The sequence below is a fragment of the Mytilus californianus genome, unplaced genomic scaffold, assembly GCF_021869535.1.
Source record: "Mytilus californianus isolate M0D057914Y unplaced genomic scaffold, xbMytCali1.0.p SCAF_3, whole genome shotgun sequence".
In the NCBI taxonomy this organism is placed as follows: domain Eukaryota; kingdom Metazoa; phylum Mollusca; class Bivalvia; order Mytilida; family Mytilidae; genus Mytilus; species Mytilus californianus.
The window spans coordinates 59,235,215-59,253,927 of NW_026262679.1; the positions used below are offsets into that span (position 1 = coordinate 59,235,215).

At 30.2% G+C, this 18,713-nt stretch overlaps 1 long non-coding RNA gene across 50 annotated transcripts in view; it reads left to right on the forward strand.

The window, feature by feature from the left end:
- Nucleotides 1-17,559, forward strand: part of LOC127733095 (uncharacterized) — a 212,907-nt gene extending 195,348 nt beyond the window's left edge. For 32 of the 50 annotated variants that reach the window (XR_007996707.1, XR_007996702.1, XR_007996705.1 and 29 more), the window contains 10 exons: nucleotides 7,608-7,848; nucleotides 8,193-8,438; nucleotides 8,777-9,016; nucleotides 9,363-9,607; nucleotides 9,944-10,182; nucleotides 10,543-10,788; nucleotides 11,125-11,186; nucleotides 13,086-13,150; nucleotides 15,205-15,289; nucleotides 17,012-17,559. This is a non-coding gene — a long non-coding RNA (uncharacterized LOC127733095). Of the gene's footprint in view, nucleotides 1-7,607; nucleotides 7,849-8,192; nucleotides 8,439-8,776; nucleotides 9,017-9,362; nucleotides 9,608-9,943; nucleotides 10,183-10,542; nucleotides 10,789-11,124; nucleotides 11,191-13,085; nucleotides 13,151-13,985; nucleotides 14,053-15,204; nucleotides 15,290-17,011 lie in introns of all 50 variants that reach the window. The other 18 variants (XR_007996722.1, XR_007996735.1, XR_007996736.1 and 15 more) reach the window with 17 other exon arrangements.
- The last annotated feature ends 1,154 nt before the right edge of the window (nucleotides 17,560-18,713 follow it).

Consider the following 18,713-nt stretch of genomic DNA (forward strand, 5'->3'; position numbering starts at 1 on the left):
TAGATATTTTGAAAGAAAAAAAAATTAAAGTAGCAAATTTTTTAAGTTCTATATTTGGTTCAATATTTTTGAACTTATTTTGTTTTTGTTTCAGATACCAGCCCCAGGATATTTACATCAGGACAGGTAACATATGCATAGGAAAGTGAGTATATTTTTTTTTTTATTTATTAATAGTTGTCTGATAGATATTAAAATAATTTGAATATGTATTACAGATAGACGGGAGCTCAGAGAGAAGACGACGAAAGTACAGTCCTTAAGACCTGAACATGATTAATTGTAGATGCCTAGATGATGATGTATGTATTTTGTCGTTACAATTGTACTTAAACTGTTAATAGTTGTAAGGTAATAAAATCAGTTTTCCCTGGAGAAACAGCTTGAAAATTTATTACAAATTAGTCCAAAATTTCTTTTTCAAATTTATACTCGAATGAAAAAGTATACTTGTACTTCAATTTAGGATTTGAATTAAAACATGCATCACATTAATTTCTGAATTATTTATAACAGCAAATAGTCTCTTAACATTTACAATTTGGAAACCCTTTCTCTAATAGTCTCACCTGAACGAAAGTAAAGTTTCTGATTGTCAATTTGTTTATCTACATATTTAGTCGATTTTTTAAAAAGTAATTTGGAAAATATGACTTGATTTAGATTGTTTGAAATTCAGTTGAATTTTAATCATTTCTGTTCAAAATGTATACATCAGATTGTTTTGGTTAGCCACCAAGTTCTGATAATTTGACACCCACATTAATTTAGGAAATAATGATTATATCATTAAACCGTCTTCATTACTGTTTGAAATATAGATTTAAAATGAAAATAAGTTAATGATATACAGTCAAAAAGAGCAATTGACCAATGATGATGGCTGCCATTAATGCCAGTTTTTCTTTATAGATATTTTGAAAGAAAAAAAAATTAAAGTAGCAAATTTTTTAAGTTTTATATTTGGTTCAATATTTTTGAACTTATTTTGTTTTTGTTTCAGATACCAGCCCCAGGATATTTACATCAGGACAGGTAACATATGCATCGGAAAGTGAGTATATTTTTTTTTTATTTATTAATAGTTGTCTGATAGATATTAAAATAATTTGAATATGTATTACAGATAGACGGAAGCTCAGAGAGAAGACGACGAAAGTACAGTCCTTAAGACCTGGACATGATTAATTGTAGATGCCTAGATGATGATGTATGTATTTTGTCGTTACAATTGTACTTAAACTGTAAATAGTTGTAAGGTAATAAAATCAGTTTTCCCTGGAGAAACAGCTTGAAAAGTTATTACAAATTAGTCCAAAATTTCTTTTTCAAATTTATACTCTTATGAAAAAGTATACTTGTACTTCAATTTAGGATTTGAATTAAAACATGCATCACATTAATTTCTGAATTATTTATAACAGCAAATAGTCTCTTAACATTGACAATTTGGAAACCCTTTCTCTAATAGTCTCACCTGAAAGAAAGTAAAGTTTCTGATTGTCAATTTGTTTATCTACATATTTAGTCGATTTTTTAAAAAGTAATTTGGAAAATATGACTTGATTTAGATTGTTTGAAATTCAGTTGAATTTTAATCATTTCTGTTCAAGATGTATACATCAGATTGTTTTGGTTAGCCACCAAGTTCTGATAATTTGACACCCACATTAATTTAGGAAATAATGATTATATCATTAAACCGTCTTCATTACTGTTTGAAATATAGATATAAAATGAAAATAAGTTAATGATATACAGTCAAAAAGAGCAATTGACCAATGATGATGGCTGCCATTAATGCCAGTTTTTCTTTATAGATATTTTGAAAGAAAAAAAAATTAAAGTAGCAAATTTTTTAAGTTCTATATTTGGTTCAATATTTTTGAACTTATTTTGTTTTTGTTTCAGATACCAGCCCCAGGATATTTACATCAGGACAGGTAACATATGCATCGGAAAGTGAGTATATTTTTTTTTTTATTTATTAATAGTTGTCTGATAGATATTAAAATAATTTGAATATGTATTACTCAGAGAGAAGATCAGAGAGAAGACGACGAAAGTACAGTCCTTAAGACCTGGACATGATTAATTGTAGATGCCTAGATGATGATGTATGTATTTTGTTGTTACAATTGTACTTAAACTGTTAATAGTTGTAAGGTAATAAAATCAGTTTTCCCTGGAGAAACAGCTTGAAAATTTATTACAAATTAGTCCAAAATTTCTTTTTCAAATTTATACTCGAATGAAAAAAGTATACTTGTACTTCAATTTAGGATTTGAATTAAAACATGCATCACATTAATTTCTGAATTATTTATAACAGCAAATAGTCTCTTAACATTGACAATTTGGAAACCCTTTCTCTAATAGTCTCACCTGAACGAAAGTAAAGTTTCTGATTGTCAACTTGTTTATCTACATATTTAGTCGATTTTTTAAAAAGTAATTAAGAAAATATGACTTGATTTAGATTGTTTGAAATTCAGTTGAATTTTTATCATTTCTGTTCAAAATGTATACATCAGATTGTTTTGGTTAGCCACCAAGTTCTGATAATTTGACACTCACATTAATTTAGGAAATAATGATTATATCATTAAACCGTCTTCATTACTTTTTGAAATAAAGATTTAAAATGAAAATAAGTTAATGATATACAGTCAAAAAGAGCAATTGACCAATGATGATGGCTGCCATTAATGCCAGTTTTTCTTTATAGATATTTTGAAAGAAAAAAAAATTAAAGTAGCAAATTTTTTAAGTTTTATATTTGGTTCAATATTTTTGAACTTATTTTGTTTTTGTTTCAGATACCAGTCCCAGGATATTTACATCAGGACAGGTAACATATGCATCGGAAAGTGAGTATATTTTTTTTTTTTATTTATTAATAGTTGTCTGATAGATATTAAAATAATTTGAATATGTATTACAGATAGACGGGAGCTCAGAGAGAAGACGACGAAAGTACAGTCCTTAAGACCTGGACATGATTAATTGTAGATGCCTAGATGATGATGTATGTATTTTGTCGTTACAATTGTACTTAAACTGTTAATAGTTGTAAGGTAATAAAATCAGTTTTCCCTGGAGAAACAGCTTGAAAATTTATTACAAATTAGTCCAAAATTTCTTTTTCAAATTTATACTCCAATGAAAAAAGTATACTTGTACTTCAATTTAGGATTTGAATTAAAACATGCATCACATTAATTTCTGAATTATTTATAACAGCAAATAGTCTCTTAACATTGACAATTTGGAAACCCTTTCTCTAATAGTCTCACCTGAATGAAAGTAAAGTTTCTGATTGTCAATTTGTTTATCTACATATTTAGTCGATTTTTTAAAAAGTAATTTGGAAAATATGACTTGATTTAGATTGTTTGAAATTCAGTTGAATTTTAATCATTTCTGTTCAAAATGTATACATCAGATTGTTTTGGTTAGCCACCAAGTTCTGATAATTTGACACGCACATTAATTTAGGATTGATTGATTATATCATTAAACTGTCTTCATTACTGTTTGAAATATAGATTTAAAATGAAAATAAGTTAATGATATACAGTCAAAAAGAGCAATTGACCAATGATGATGGCTGCCATTAATGCCAGTTTTTCTTTATAGATATTTTGAAAGAAAAAAAAATTAAAGCAGCAAATTTTTTAAGTTTTATATTTGGTTCAATATTTTTGAACTTATTTTGTTTTTGTTTCAGATACCAGCCCCAGGATATTTACATCAGGACAGGTAACATATGCATCGGAAAGTGAGTATATTTTTTTTTTTTATTTATTAATAGTTATTAAAATAATTTGAATATGTATTACAGATAGACGGGAGCTCAGAGAGAAGACGACGAAAGTACAGTCCTTAAGACCTGGACATGATTAATTGTAGATGCCTAGATGATGATGTATGTATTTTGTCGTTACAATTGTACTTAAACTGTTAATAGTTGTAAGGAAATAAAATCAGTTTTCCCTGGAGAAACAGCTTGAAAATTTATTACAAATTAGTCCAAAATTTCTTTTTCAAATTTATACTCGAATGAAAAAGTATACTTGTACTTCAATTTAGGATTTGAATTAAAACATGCATCACATTAATTTCTGAATTATTTATAACAGCAAATAGTCTCTTAACATTGACAATTTGGAAACCCTTTCTCTAATAGTCTCACCTGAACGAAAGTAAAGTTTCTGATTGTCAATTTGTTTATCTACATATTTAGTCGATTTTTTAAAAAGTAATTTGGAAAATATGACTTGATTTAGATTGTTTGCAATTCAGATGAATTTTAATCATTTCTGATCAAAATGTATACATAAGATTGTTTTGGTTAGCCACCAACTTCTGATAATTTGACACGCACATTAATTTCGGAAATAATGATTATATCATTAAACTGTCTTCATTACTGTTTGAAATATAGATTTAAAATGAAAATAAGTTAATGATATACAGTCAAAAAGAGCAATTGACCAATGATGATGGCTGCCATTAATGCCAGTATTTCTTTATGGATATTTTGAAAGAAAAAAAAAATTCAAGTAGCAAATTTTTTAAGTTTTATATTTGGTTCAATATTTTTGAACTTATTTTGTTTTTGTTTCAGATACCAGCCCCAGGATATTTACATCAGGACAGGTAACATATGCATCGGAAAGTAAGTATATTTTTTTTTTATTTATTAATAGTTGTCTGATAGATATTAAAATAATTTGAATATGTATTACAGATAGACGGGAGCCCAGAGAGAAGACCACGAAAGTACAGTCCTAGACCTGTAGATGATTAATCGTAGATACCTAGATGATGATGTATGTATTTTGTCGTTACAATTGTACTTAAACTGTTAATAGTTGTAAGGTAATAAAATCGAATTCATACTTTTGTGTTTCTCTTACCAAAGCAAACTCTGTAAATTCAGAAATTATTGTGTGCATTTATTATTGCGATTTTTACATTATGGACTAAAAGTAAGATTATTTTATTGAATTTCAGGAAAGTTTTTATACAGATATAGGAATTGGAGTTTCTTATTATTGCAATACTCAACCTGTCGCATTATTCAGATTAATAAAACCTCGCAATAGTGTTTCTGAATTAACGGTAAATTATTTGTGCCAGAAGTTATCCAACACATCGCTCTTTTATAATTTTTGTTTTTGTTACAAATGCAGGCCTTAGAAGTTTCAGTGGTACAGCTTGAAGATGGTTCCATTGTACATAGAAGATGAAGATGAGTTAGGTTAAACCTTGTTAGGTAATAAAATCAGTTTCCCCTGGGAAAATTGCTTGGTTTTATAATCACAACTGTAATATTTATAGCTTTCAAATTAATATTCTAATGATACATTCTTTAATAAAAATGTATTGTTATAATCTATTTTCATGTTACCGAATTGACTAGAGAGTATAGAACTGTTCGATAGGTAACCTACTCTGTGGTAAGACATTCTAGTACTCTGTGATGTAAGAAAGACTGAAAGAAGTAAAATCATGTAAGCTTACAGTCTGTGCAATTTGTCGCAAAAGTTGATTATTTTGGGGTTTTTTTTTAGTCGTCTCATCTGTGTAATAATTTTGACTGTTTGTGGCCGAAAAGTTTATTAGCCATTCATAAGGAGCAAACTTCAAAGACCGTGACAAACCTTTCAATTCAAAGGAACACAGCATGGCTCCCTATAGCTTTAGATATGGCAGCCAAACAAGTTGGAACTGAAGATAGTGACCAGACAACAGAATACTTGGGGGAATAAAAATAATTTGGTTTCTAACTCCTGACAATAAAATTTCTTAAATGTCCAAAAACTCAGATGAGAATTAACTGAGAGCCCACAGGATGATGTGAGATGCCCATCTGTCCTTTGATATATCAACACTAATATGAAATGCTTCAAAGACCTGTAGAATTAACAACTAAAACTGCATATGTGCAAAAGTAATATTTAAAAAAGTTAAATTGTAAATGTACAAACTGTTCAAGATTCAGTTGAACTTTGGTGAACATATTTAAAAGTAGTTGAAGAAATCATGATATATATGCAACACTCCCAAACGTTTCCATCCCCCTAAACATGTCCGATTCCCCCAAATGTGTCCTTAGAATCTTAAATCGCCCAAACGTGACTGATTTCACTCCCCCAAACTTGTCCAATAATTGTTATTACCCAAAACGTGTCCAGTTTAAAGCGCCAGAACATCTCAAAACTTTTAGCGCTTATATGTCTCTTGTGAAGTTTACGGCTATACAATGATGGGGGACACGATAGAAGACGTCGGGTTTGGGTTGGATTTTAAAAATAAATCGAAGCAGCTATCTAAGGATATCTGGAGGAAAGATATAGTAATCCGCATAGACAAATATCCAAGATATGGTACAATGTGCACTGGGACTTCTGCTTTCAAATAAACAGACACAGTGTAAGAAAAAGGATGACAAAATAAGCTATTTTTACTTACAGTGGTTTATTAATTTTTTACCAATAGAATTGTCATTGTTTTAAATTACAGTTGGAGGTACTTCATAATTAAGAAATCTAATACAATTTATATTGCATGTTTTCCCAGTGCTTCACTGTTAATACAGTCAGTGGTCATTTATTAGCATTAATTTGTTCAACGCCGGTTGTTTATATTAAGCACTATTGCAAGCTTAATTTAACTATTGACCGTTGATTGCTTAATGCCAGTGGCAAATATTTCAAGCATATTTAGAGCAAACAATTACACAGAAAATGCAATTAACTAGTTTTGTACAGTGTAGATCATCGTTTACTTAGTGAATTATTTTGTACTAATATACTCTGATGATGCCTAAATATCTTTATAATGTATGAGGGTATTGCATGACAGGCTTCCTGCAGAAGTTGTTTATGGGCTTTTTAAAAGAACCCTTTGGTTCCATATAGACTGGATATGTTTGGGCGTTCATAAACAGAACACGTTTTGATGCCCTTAAGCAACAAGTCATATTTTGCAGTTCATTGACGTCATATGGACACGTTTGGGGGAATCAGACACGTTTCTGAGTGGTACATATATACAATAACTATCTGATTTCCATCTACATGCAGAGTGAAAAAACAAAATAAAGCTTCAGGAATAGCAGTTCCAAGGAAGATGGTAACATAGATCTTCAACTAACTCTGAGGCTCTGCCATTAAAAAAATAAAGAAGCAAGGACAACAGCTCCAAGGAAGATTATTACATTGATCATCTTCAAAGTCTGATGTGTGGCCATTAAAGAAATAATGTAAGTACAATTAGGCAATACAATTTCTGTATATTCTCTAAAAATATGTGATAAAAGTACAGAAGGCAACAACCGTTTTCTTATTTTCTACATTTACAACACACAAAAAAAAAAGAATTTATCAATTCAATATATTGTTTCCAGGAACACGAATAAAGCTTTTAAATCACGAAAAGTAAAATTCAGAGAGAATTTTTCCTTCAAGGGGAGACTAGTACAACAAACGGCAAGACTGTTTCATTCATTGGGAGATTACTCATTGAAAATTTTAGGCTGGCAATTTCAACAAGATTTGTAAAATGTATAATTTATGTCAATTTTAATTCCTTTTTAGGTTATTTCTGAGTGGTACATATATACAATAACTATCTGATTTCCATCTACATGCAGATTGAAAAAAAAAAACAGCAGGAGGGATAGTAGTTCCAAGGAAGATGGTAACATAGATCTTTAAATAACTTTGAGGCTCTGCGAGTCTGCCATGAGAAAAATAAAGAAGCAAGGACAGCAGCTCCAAGGAAGATTATTACATTGATAATCTTCCAAGTCTGATGTGTGGCCATTAAAGAAATAATGTAAGTACAATTAGGCAATACAATTTCTGTATATTCTCTAAAAATATGTGATAAAAGTACAGAAGGCAACAACCGTTTTCTTATTTTTCACATTTATAACCCCAAAAAAAAAAGAATTTATCAATTCAATATATGGTTTCCAGGAACATGAATAAGGCTTTCAAATCACGAAAAGTAAAATTCAGAGAGAATTTTTCCTTCAAGGGTAGACTAGTACAACAAATGGCAAGACTGTTTCATTCATTGGGAGATGACTCATTGAAAATTTTAGACTGGCAAAAAAGTGGCAATTTCAACAAGATTTGTAAAATTTATAATTTATGTCAATTTTAATTCCTTTTTAGGTTATTTCTGAGTGGTACATATATACAATAACTATCTGATTTCCATCTACATGCAGAGTGAAAAAAAATTAAAGCAGCTGAGCAGGGATAGTAGTTCCAAGGAAGATGGTAACATAGATCTTCAACTAACTTTGAGGCTCTGCGAGTCTGCCATGAAAAAAATAAAGAAGCAAGGACAGCAGCTCCAAGAAAGATTATTACATTGATAATCTTCCAAGTCTGATGTGTGGCCATTAAAGAAATAATGTAAGTACAATTAGGCAATACAATTTCTGTATATTCTCTAAAAATATGTGATAAAAGTACAGAAGGCAACAACTGTTTTCTTATATTCCATATTTACAACACACAAAAAAAAAAGAAAGAATTTATCAATTCAATATATTGTTTCCAGGAACACGAATAAAGCTTTAAAATCACGAAAAGTAAAATTCAGAGAGAATTTTTCCTTCAAGGGGAGACTAGTACAACACACGGCAAGAATGTTTCATTCATTGGGAGATTACTCATTGAAAATTTTAGGCTGGCAATTTCAACAAGATTTGTAAAATGTATAATTTATGTCAATTTTAATTCCTTTTTAGGTTATTTCTGAGTGGTACATATATACAATAACTATCTGATTTCCATCTACATGCAGATTGAAAAAAAAAAACAGCAGGAGGGATAGTAGTTCCAAGGAAGATGGTAACATAGATCTTCAAATAACTTTGAGGCTCTGCGAGTCTGCCATGAAAAAATAAAGAAGCAAGGACAGCAGCTCCAAGAAAGATTATTACATTGATAATCTTCCAAGTCTGATGTGTGGCCATTAAAGAAATAATGTAAGTACAATTAGGCAATACAATTTCTGTATATTCTCTAAAAATATGTGATAAAAGTACAGAAGGCAACAACCGTTTTCTTATTTTTCACATTTACAACCCCAAAAAAAAAAAAGAATTTATCAATTCAATATATGGTTTCCAGGAACATGAATAAGGCTTTTAAATCACGAAAAGTAAAATTCAGAGAGAATTTTTCCTTCAAGGGTAGACTAGTACAACAAATGGCAAGACTGTTTCATTCATTGGGAGATGACTCATTGAAAATTTTAGACTGGCAAAAAAGTGGCAATTTCAACAAGATTTGTAAAATTTATAATTTATGTCAATTTTAATTCCTTTTTAGGTTATTTCTGAGTGGTACATATATACAATAACTATCTGATTTCCATCTACATGCAGAATGAAAAAAAATAAAGCAGCTGAGCAGGGATAGTAGTTCCAAGGAAGATGGTAACATAGATCTTCAACTAACTTTGAGGCTCTGTGAGTCTGCCATGAAAAGAATAAAGAAGCAAGGACAGCAGCTCCAAGAAAGATTATTACATTGATAATCTTCCAAGTCTGATGTGTGGCCATTAAAGAAATAATGTAAGTACAATTAGGCAATACAATTTCTGTATATTCTCTAAAAATATGTGATAAAAGTACAGAAGGCAACAACCGTTTTCTTATTTTCCATATTTACAACACACAAAAAAAAAAAAAGAATTTATCAATTCAATATATTGTTTCCAGGAACACGAATAAAGCTTTTAAATCACTAAAGTAAAATTCAGAGAGAATTTTTCCTTCAAGGGGAGACTAGTACAACATACGGCAAGACTGTTTCATTCATTGGGAGATTACTCATTGAAAATTTTAGGCTGGCAATTTCAACAAGATTTGTAAAATGTATAATTTATGTCAATTTTAATTCCTTTTTAGGTTATTTCTGAGTGGTACATATATACAATAACTATCTGATTTCCATCTACATGCAGATTGAAAAAAAAAACAGCAGGAGGGATAGTAGTTCCAAGGAAGATGGTAACATAGATCTTCAAATAACTTTGAGGCTCTGCGAGTCTGCCATGAAAAAATAAAGAAGCAAGGACAGCAGCTCCAAGGAAGATTATTACATTGATAATCTTCCAAGTCTGATGTGTGGCCATTAAAGAAATAATGTAAGTACAATTAGGTAATACAATTTCTGTATATTCTCTAAAAATATGTGATAAAAGTACAGAAGGCAACAACCGTTTTCTTATTTTTCACATTTACAACCCCCAAAAAAAAAAAAAAAAAAAAAAAAAGAATTTATCAATTCAATATATGGTTTCCATGAACATGAATAAGGCTTTTAAATCACGAAAAGTAAAATTCAGAGAAAATTTTTCCTTCAAGGGTAGACTAGTACAACAAATGGCAAGACTGTTTCATTCATTGGGAGATGACTCATTGAAAATTTTAGACTGGCAAAAAAGTGGCAATTTCAACAAGATTTGTAAAATTTATAATTTATGTCAATTTTAATTCCTTTTTAGGTTATTTCTGAGTGGTACATATATTCAATAACTATCTGATTTCCATCTACATGCAGAGTGAAAAAAAAATAAAGCAGCTGAGCAGGGATAGTAGTTCCAAGGAAGATGGTAACATAGATCTTCAACTAACTTTGAGGCTCTGCGAGTCTGCCATGAAAAAAATAAAGAAGCAAGGACAGCAGCTCCAAGAAAGATTATAACATTGATAATCTTCCAAGTCTGATGTGTGGCCATTAAAGAAATAATGTAAGTACAATTAGGCAATACAATTTCCGTATATTCTCTAAAAATATGTGATAAAAGTACAGAAGGCAACAACCGTTTTCTTATTTTCCACATTTACAACACATAAAAAAAAAAAAGAATTTATCAATTCAATATATTGTTTCCAGGAACACGAATAACGCTTTTAAATCACTAAAGTAAAATTCAGGTGAGAATTTTTCCTTCAAGGGGAGACTAGTACAACATACGGCAAGACTGTTTCATTCATTGGGAGATTACTCATTGAAAATTTTAGGCTGGCAATTTCAACAAGATTTGTAAAATGTATAATTTATGTCAATTTTAATTCCTTTCTAGGTGATTTCAGTGTTTTCATGGATGGGAGTAAGACTTGGTGGTATAATATTTCTAGTATTTAAGTAGGTATATAATTCCTCTATTTAAACAAGTTTTATTCATCATAAAATAAGTTTATAGGAAATAAAATATGCTCTATGCTTGAAGATGTAAGAGGTCAGAATTTTGTTTTTTTCATATCAGTACCAAAATTTGACTGAATGTTTTAAAGATTTTAATTAATTCTGTGGATGTCTTATTTTTGTGTTGTTGAGATGTTGTCACATTGATGTATACAACACATCTTCTGTTACTCATTTTTGTCGCGCCTTGACGGAGTGAAAAAGCGAGACATAGGTATGCTGTTTCCGGTGGCGACAGGGTCAACAATGTATTAGTTTGTGATTAGGTCTAGTTCATGGTGAACCACTTGTGGTAGGTCAATGATATTTGGTATGCAGTTGTATTAGCATTGGCACATCTCATTACCATGGAGATTATTTGGCCCCACCCCTCAGTCAAGGTCTATTGACTTTGAAACTTTGCTTAGTTTACATGTATTAGTTTGTAATTAGGTCAGTTTATGGGGAACCACTAGTGGTAGGTCAATGATATTTGGTATGCAGTTGTATAAGCATTGGCATATCTCATTTCCATGGACAATATTTGGTCCCTACCCCTCAGTCATGGTCTATTGACTTTAAAACTTTTGCTTAGTTTACATGTATTAGTTTGTGATTAGGTCAGTTTAAGATTAACCACTTATGTTAGTCAATGATATTCGGTATGCAAATGTATTGGCATTTGCAAGTTTCATTTCCATGGAGATTATATAACCCCACCCCCTAATTATGGTTCATTGACTTTGAAACTTTTACATAGTTAACAAGTTAATGTTTGTGATTAGGTTTGTTTAAAGGGAACAACTTATGAAAAGTCAATGGTATTTGGTTTGCATTTGTATTAACATTGGCACATCTCAATTCCATGGAGATTGTTTAGCCCTGTACCTTCAGTCATTGTTCATTAACTTTGAATATTTGCATAACTTACATGTTAATGTATTGCTATTTTAATTTCATCATTTGCATTATAAAAATAACAAATAGACGAGACATATCTGTGTTAACAGTTTATGTCATACATAACCTCTTTCCATATACTCTGGATTTATTATCATTCTTTGGATACCAATTTTCGTGGATATATAAGTGACCAACATATATAAATGTTCAATGTAGTACAAATTTTCTATAGACTTGTATGCCAACTTAATCAAAACCCACAAAAATACAATTGTTCCTCAATCCACGAAAATGAAGAAATGTTCAGAATGTTGAGATCTACCTGCTGTACAATTACGTCAAAACTGTCAGACATTCTTAAAGGAGTTATTGCCCTTAAATGTGAAGTTTTACCATTTTTTTTCATTTTTATTCATTATTTTGAAAATAAAAATAGATGGAGAGAAATTTTAATACAAAAAAAAGCAAGACAAGATATGCACAAAAGTCAAATGACTGAAATCTTCTGAGGACTAGTTATTGGAGTTATTGATCTTCAATGACGATTTTTACCATTGATCAGCAAGTCAAGATTTACAAAAAAGCTGCCTTGTATTAAATCTTAAGTCGACCTGTTCATGGAGTTTTTGCCGTTTTTTTACCACATTTTTTTTAGTTTTTGCCTATTATCTTGAAAAAAGTAGGACAAGACCTACAAAATATGTCAACATGACTGAAGTCGTCAGTTTACTCTTTATAGAGTTATTGCCCTTTTGTAAAGCAAAAATGATCAACAGGACCAGACCTACAAATATGTCAACACGACTGAAATCGTCAGTTTACTCTTTATAGAGTTATTGCCCTTTCGTGATGATTTTTACCAGGAAGTAGTTATTGTTGAAGATGAAGAAGAGCGACACAGGATCTTAAGAGCCTCTGTTTTGAACAATTTTGATTGACTAAGCATTTTACTTTCAGGTTAGCATTAGTTACTGCTTGTCAGTATGGATTGTTTAGAATGGTCATTGGAGCTGTCTTTTAAGGTAAGAACCATTGCATAGATTTATAAACTTGTCAATTAAAGATTATGTAAATGCACTTGAATTTTGCCTGTGACATTTTGTCGCAGAAGCCAGGCATAGCAATTCACATTACTTTGTTTTAGGCGTCCAAATTTAGGTTCAGTATTATGATTAAAAAGTTTTCAAACATCAAAATCTTCATCAAACTTTAAAGTAATTGTACATCAGAAGAATCCACAGCAAAATTTTGAAATTCAAATTGAAGGAACAAATGTGTGTAGGGTATGAGTTATTTAGTTATTATTGCTGTATATAAAATCAGAGAAGGGGAATTATCAATTTTTATTTAACTTGGAAATCAGTCCTTCATTGCAACAGATGTAATAAATGGACTTTTTTCAAAGTTTTCACTAAGATAATTTTAAGGTTTAAATATTAGTTATCAATTACTTTGTCAAACCTTCATAGAATTTTATGAAAATACGACAAAGAACATTTATTTTCCACATTCAAAGTACCAAGAAAGTTATTTTATCAGTTTGATATTTCGTTTCCAGTAACATGAATAAGATAATATATCATTTGAAAAGTAAATTTTGAGATAGATTTCACCTTCAGGAGGAGACTAGTACAACAAACAGCAAGAATGTGTCATTCAATGGGAGATAACTCATAGATTATTGAGAAAAAAATTTATGTTAAAACAAAATCAAAACATGTTTTTTTTTCCCAGTTTTATAGATATTAAACTGGTTTTGATGCTATGCGAAATCTTAAGTCAGAAAACTAATTTTTTGGCCGACAATTTAACACTTTGTAAAATATATAATTTGCGTCAATTTTAATTCCTTTTTAGGTTATTACAGTGGCTGTTTTCATGGATGGGGAGTAAAACTTTGTGGTCTAATACTTCTCATAAATGAGTAGGTATCTACTCTGTTGAAAACAAATTTCATTTTCATCTAAAAAAATAAAAATTGAGAGGAATATAATGTGCATTAGGCTTAATAGTTTTAAGAGTTTGGTCAGAAGTTCTTTTTGTCTATTTTGCACCACAGGGGGTATGTGGTTATAGTCTTTGTCTAAGTGTCGTAAACACATTAATACTTAAAGATGGTCGCTCTTTTTTTTTTTTTTTTTTTTAACTTTTTGTCAGATATTCAGAATCCTCTTGTTTTATCCATGAAGTGCCATTACAATTTTGCCCACTTACCCCTACTTATCTTTTCATAATTTTATTACATATGGTTTAAAATCCATGTTTAAAAATCTTATAAAATCCTTGTTATTTTTTCATAATCTAATTTGCAATAAGATAAATAAATGGAGAATGTGTCCATATAATATTTAAGAGTGACGCCATTTAAATTCAAAGCTGAACAGTGTTTTGTGGTAGTTAGCATTGTGTATAAGTTTCAAAACATTTGGTCGAGGCAAACTAAAGTTAAAAACGGTAACCACTTTTGGGATGCACATACAGACAGACAAGCTAGGGTAACACTTGATGCCCCTCAGCTTCAGTACTGGCATAAAAAATGACCTATATGTTAACAACAAACAGAAACAAAAATTCTTTTTAAATCACACACTATTGCCTTCATTTTGATACTCAATTAAATTTTCAAAACCTACCTCCATTAAAATATGACCAATTGCCATGATTGCCGTTTGAATTCAGGCAAAATAAAAATATATATGTGGTTCCAGTTACCAGAACCACCCTAGAACTTTTTTTATTATTCTGTAAAATAAATTTTGAATGATCCTATTTTATGGAATGTGAATTTCAATAATTAAATTCACAGACTTCTGTCATATGAAATTCCAATAAAAGTATCCACTACGGCTAAAAATGCAACAAATTCTTAACAGAATGCAATAAAATTAACTAAAAATGTAACATGTCTGTAATATTTCACAACCAAACATATAGAAAATGGCAAACTTGCGGTAGGGGTGTGTATAATACCAGAATGGGACTCCGTGAACACACCGACCCTATCTTTTTTTGAGAATGTAACTGGAACCACACATATATTTTAATTTGGACTTAGGTTTTTTTTTTTATTATGCAGATAAAGATTTTGGATCCTTTTAGTTTGAAAGATTGTCAGGAACATGAAGAAACTGAATCCATAATAAACATGTGTACACAAACAGGTAGATATATATCTGTATATAGTTTTCAAACAAAACATGCTTCAGCAGTGTGCAAAATTACTGTTCCATTAATGTGTTATGTATTATAAGGAAAGATGGGGGGTACTTTTAACCTCAATTTAAAATCACTAATTTCTACTAATTCTAAATGTTTATGTATGATTTTTCAAGAGATTGCAAGAAAATACATGCAAGCCCAATTATATCCTAGTCAGTGCCCATGTGTGCCCTATATTAAAGTACATGTACACAAATATTTGCACAGCTGCATGTGAATTGGGTTTGGAATGAAGCAATATTGCTCCAAAACATTTTTTTGTCAAATTGGTATTGAGTCTCAAGGGACTGTATGCATAAACCACTTAAGAAATCCAATCGTAGTACTAATTCATTATAGGACATGTAGAAAAATCTGTCCATTCGGAACAAATCTTAACTTAAGTAGCTTTATAAATTATGCATACAGGCCCAGGCTACTATCTGAAAATGCACTAGCTAAACTAGCCTTTTGGTCATAATATCCCAATAGAAATGATTCCCTTTCAGTGGCGTAGCTAGGCCATTTTTAAGTGTACGCCCGACCTCATCGAGGGGTTTGAGGTCCAGAACAGTGGACCTCCTAGTTGGGGGCGAAACCCCCGGATGTTCACGCATTATTGAGAAAGAGATACCAATATCTGTCATTAAAAACTCATCAATAGCAACATACTTGGTCGGTTGAGAACAAAACTTTACGACAAAGGAGATGATTTCAGCCTCCAACTGTGAACTTTTCTTTTCTATGTAGAAACATTCCAGCAGCACCTTATATCTATATTTACTTGCATGCTCATATCTTATGAGTATAACGAAATCAGAGATATATATTTTAATTAGATTCGTTTAAAAGGAGATGTGGGGTACACAATCAATCGACAAAAAATCAAAACTTTATAATATAGAGATAGTCAAAAGGCAAGTCTCCATTTCAATGTTGTCGTTCTATTAATTTTTTTTACCTTTAAATATAGATCTAGTTTACTCACCTTTTTACACTTAAATTTTGTTAATGGACATATGTTCTAATTAATTTTCATAGATGGGCAGGTGTTACGGTAAAAATAAATATTGAACTGTAACATAAAAATGCAAGCCACATCATATCTGACCAGATAATGAATTGCTTTAAACAATAGTAAACTGAGTAGAATTCACAGTAGAATGAGACTTTGACAGAAAATGAAAAAAAATATATAATATGAAATATGAAAACAACACATTATTAATTTCATGAGTTTGAAGCGCTTTTCTGGATTTACCTTCATCAGGAACGATCAAAGCCGAATATTTTAAAGCGGAGGATGTATAAGAACCGAAACAGTTACAGAGCTACATGTATATGACATAAAAGTATCTAATAAATCATATGATACCATTTGATTAAAAAGTATATTTCGTCACTTTGTCTTTTATATCCAATTACAAGTCATTGAAGAAAAAAATACAAGGCTCGTGTGCTTTTAATCAGTTCTTATAATTTATTTGGGTTCAAATATTTTTTTCTTCAAAATTTATGTGTACGCCCGGGCGTTTCGACGTAAACGTAGCTACGCGCATGCCTATGCAGATAATCAACATTAAACTATAAAATATATTAAAAAAAAACCTCTGTTCGATCTACAAATCATTAGTCTTATCATTAGTCTTCTTTAATGTTATAAATCAATAAATCATTTTTTCCAGACAAAATAACAACACTGGTTGATACAATTCTGGGAACCGGTGAAGAAGTTAAAAGTTTTACAATATACTGAAGACTTGCAATGGAAAATCCAGGAAACAGGTCTTTTACGAAACAGTATGAGAGAGCCAAGATGATTGTTGGATTTAAAATGCTTGGAAAATACAACCAAATGAAGACAAAAAATGCACTGCATCAACAAACAAAACAACTACTGGAACGTTGGGGCACCAGTACTGATTTCTGATTCTAAAAACAATTGTTCAAAATCTTCTACATGTTTAAGAAGACTGTACATACATGTATATATATATATATTTATATAAGAAAGAAAAAATTAATGCATGTGCTTGAAACTTGTGTACATACATGTAATGAATAGAAAAAAGGAAAGAAAAAAAAAATGAAAACAAAATGAAAAGAAAAAACAAAAAAGAAAGAAAAAAGAAAGAGAGAAAATTCAAAAAAAGAAAAGAAAGAAAAGAAAGAAAAGAAAGAAAGAAAATTCTAAAAAAGAAAATTAAAAAAAAAAATGAAAAAAAAAAAAAAATGAGGAGGGAGGTGGGTAATGCAGCCAAGTAATACTGTATTCACCAATTTTCATGCACCATAACACCCACCATCGTGATAGGACGCTTAGATTTGCCTACAAATTTTGTGATTAAATAATATAACCTCATTATGCAGGAAATCTATTTTAAAAATTATCTTTACAATCATCTAGAGCAGACCCAATATTTACGTCTTTTATCATTTTCATTGATACAAGATACTCCATTTTTAATTTCTAAATAAAACCAAGGTGCTTATTATTATGAATACAGTACAACTTGCCAGTCACAAGCCTGGAATAAAGAGCCACATTAAAATATCAAAAATTAAGTTAGTTTAAACAGGACTATTCACAACTTTTTTTGCCATTAAATGCTTGACACTCATATTTTTTTTCGTTTCCTTTAAATTAGGTCGAAATATTCTATAGCATGTTTAGTTACATGTACCTACCCTTTTTCATAGTCTCAATATACATTGCCTTCATGGTCTTTCTTATATACAAATGTACTCCAGGTAAACAAAAAATTCTGGAACAAATTGTACATTCTAGTTGTACAGTATGTGTCATACTTGTAAAAAAGGGGGGATACAAATTTTAAACTTTTAACATATATTTAAATCATGGATTTATTGTGGCTTTTAATGCAGAGTGAACCACCATATAATTTTAATTTTAGATTCATTGTGGCTTTTAATGCCGAGTGAACCATCATATAGTTTCAATGATATTGTAGAACCAACTTGTAAAATTCAGAATTACACCGATTAATACATACATAAAATTATGTATTGTACTAGGAATACACAAATCATATGATAACTCAATATAATGTAAATGTAGTTGTTATGCTAGTCAAGACCATGCTCATTACAATAAAAATTGTTTTACAAATATCTTTAGTTCAGAGATAGTTTCTTTTCAGAGTCACAGTGTCCAATATTTTTTGTTCAACATACATGGTCACATACAAAAGTCATGGGAATAACGTCAGAAATCTAAGAAATGTTTGAATAAATCAATGTTGTCTGCATGAAAACATAAATATCAACATATTATGTTTGGTTTTTATCAGAGAGTCCTTGAAGATAATCTGCTGATCCTCACTATAGATTACATGTATATGTATGTTCTATTGAAAAACAACAAAA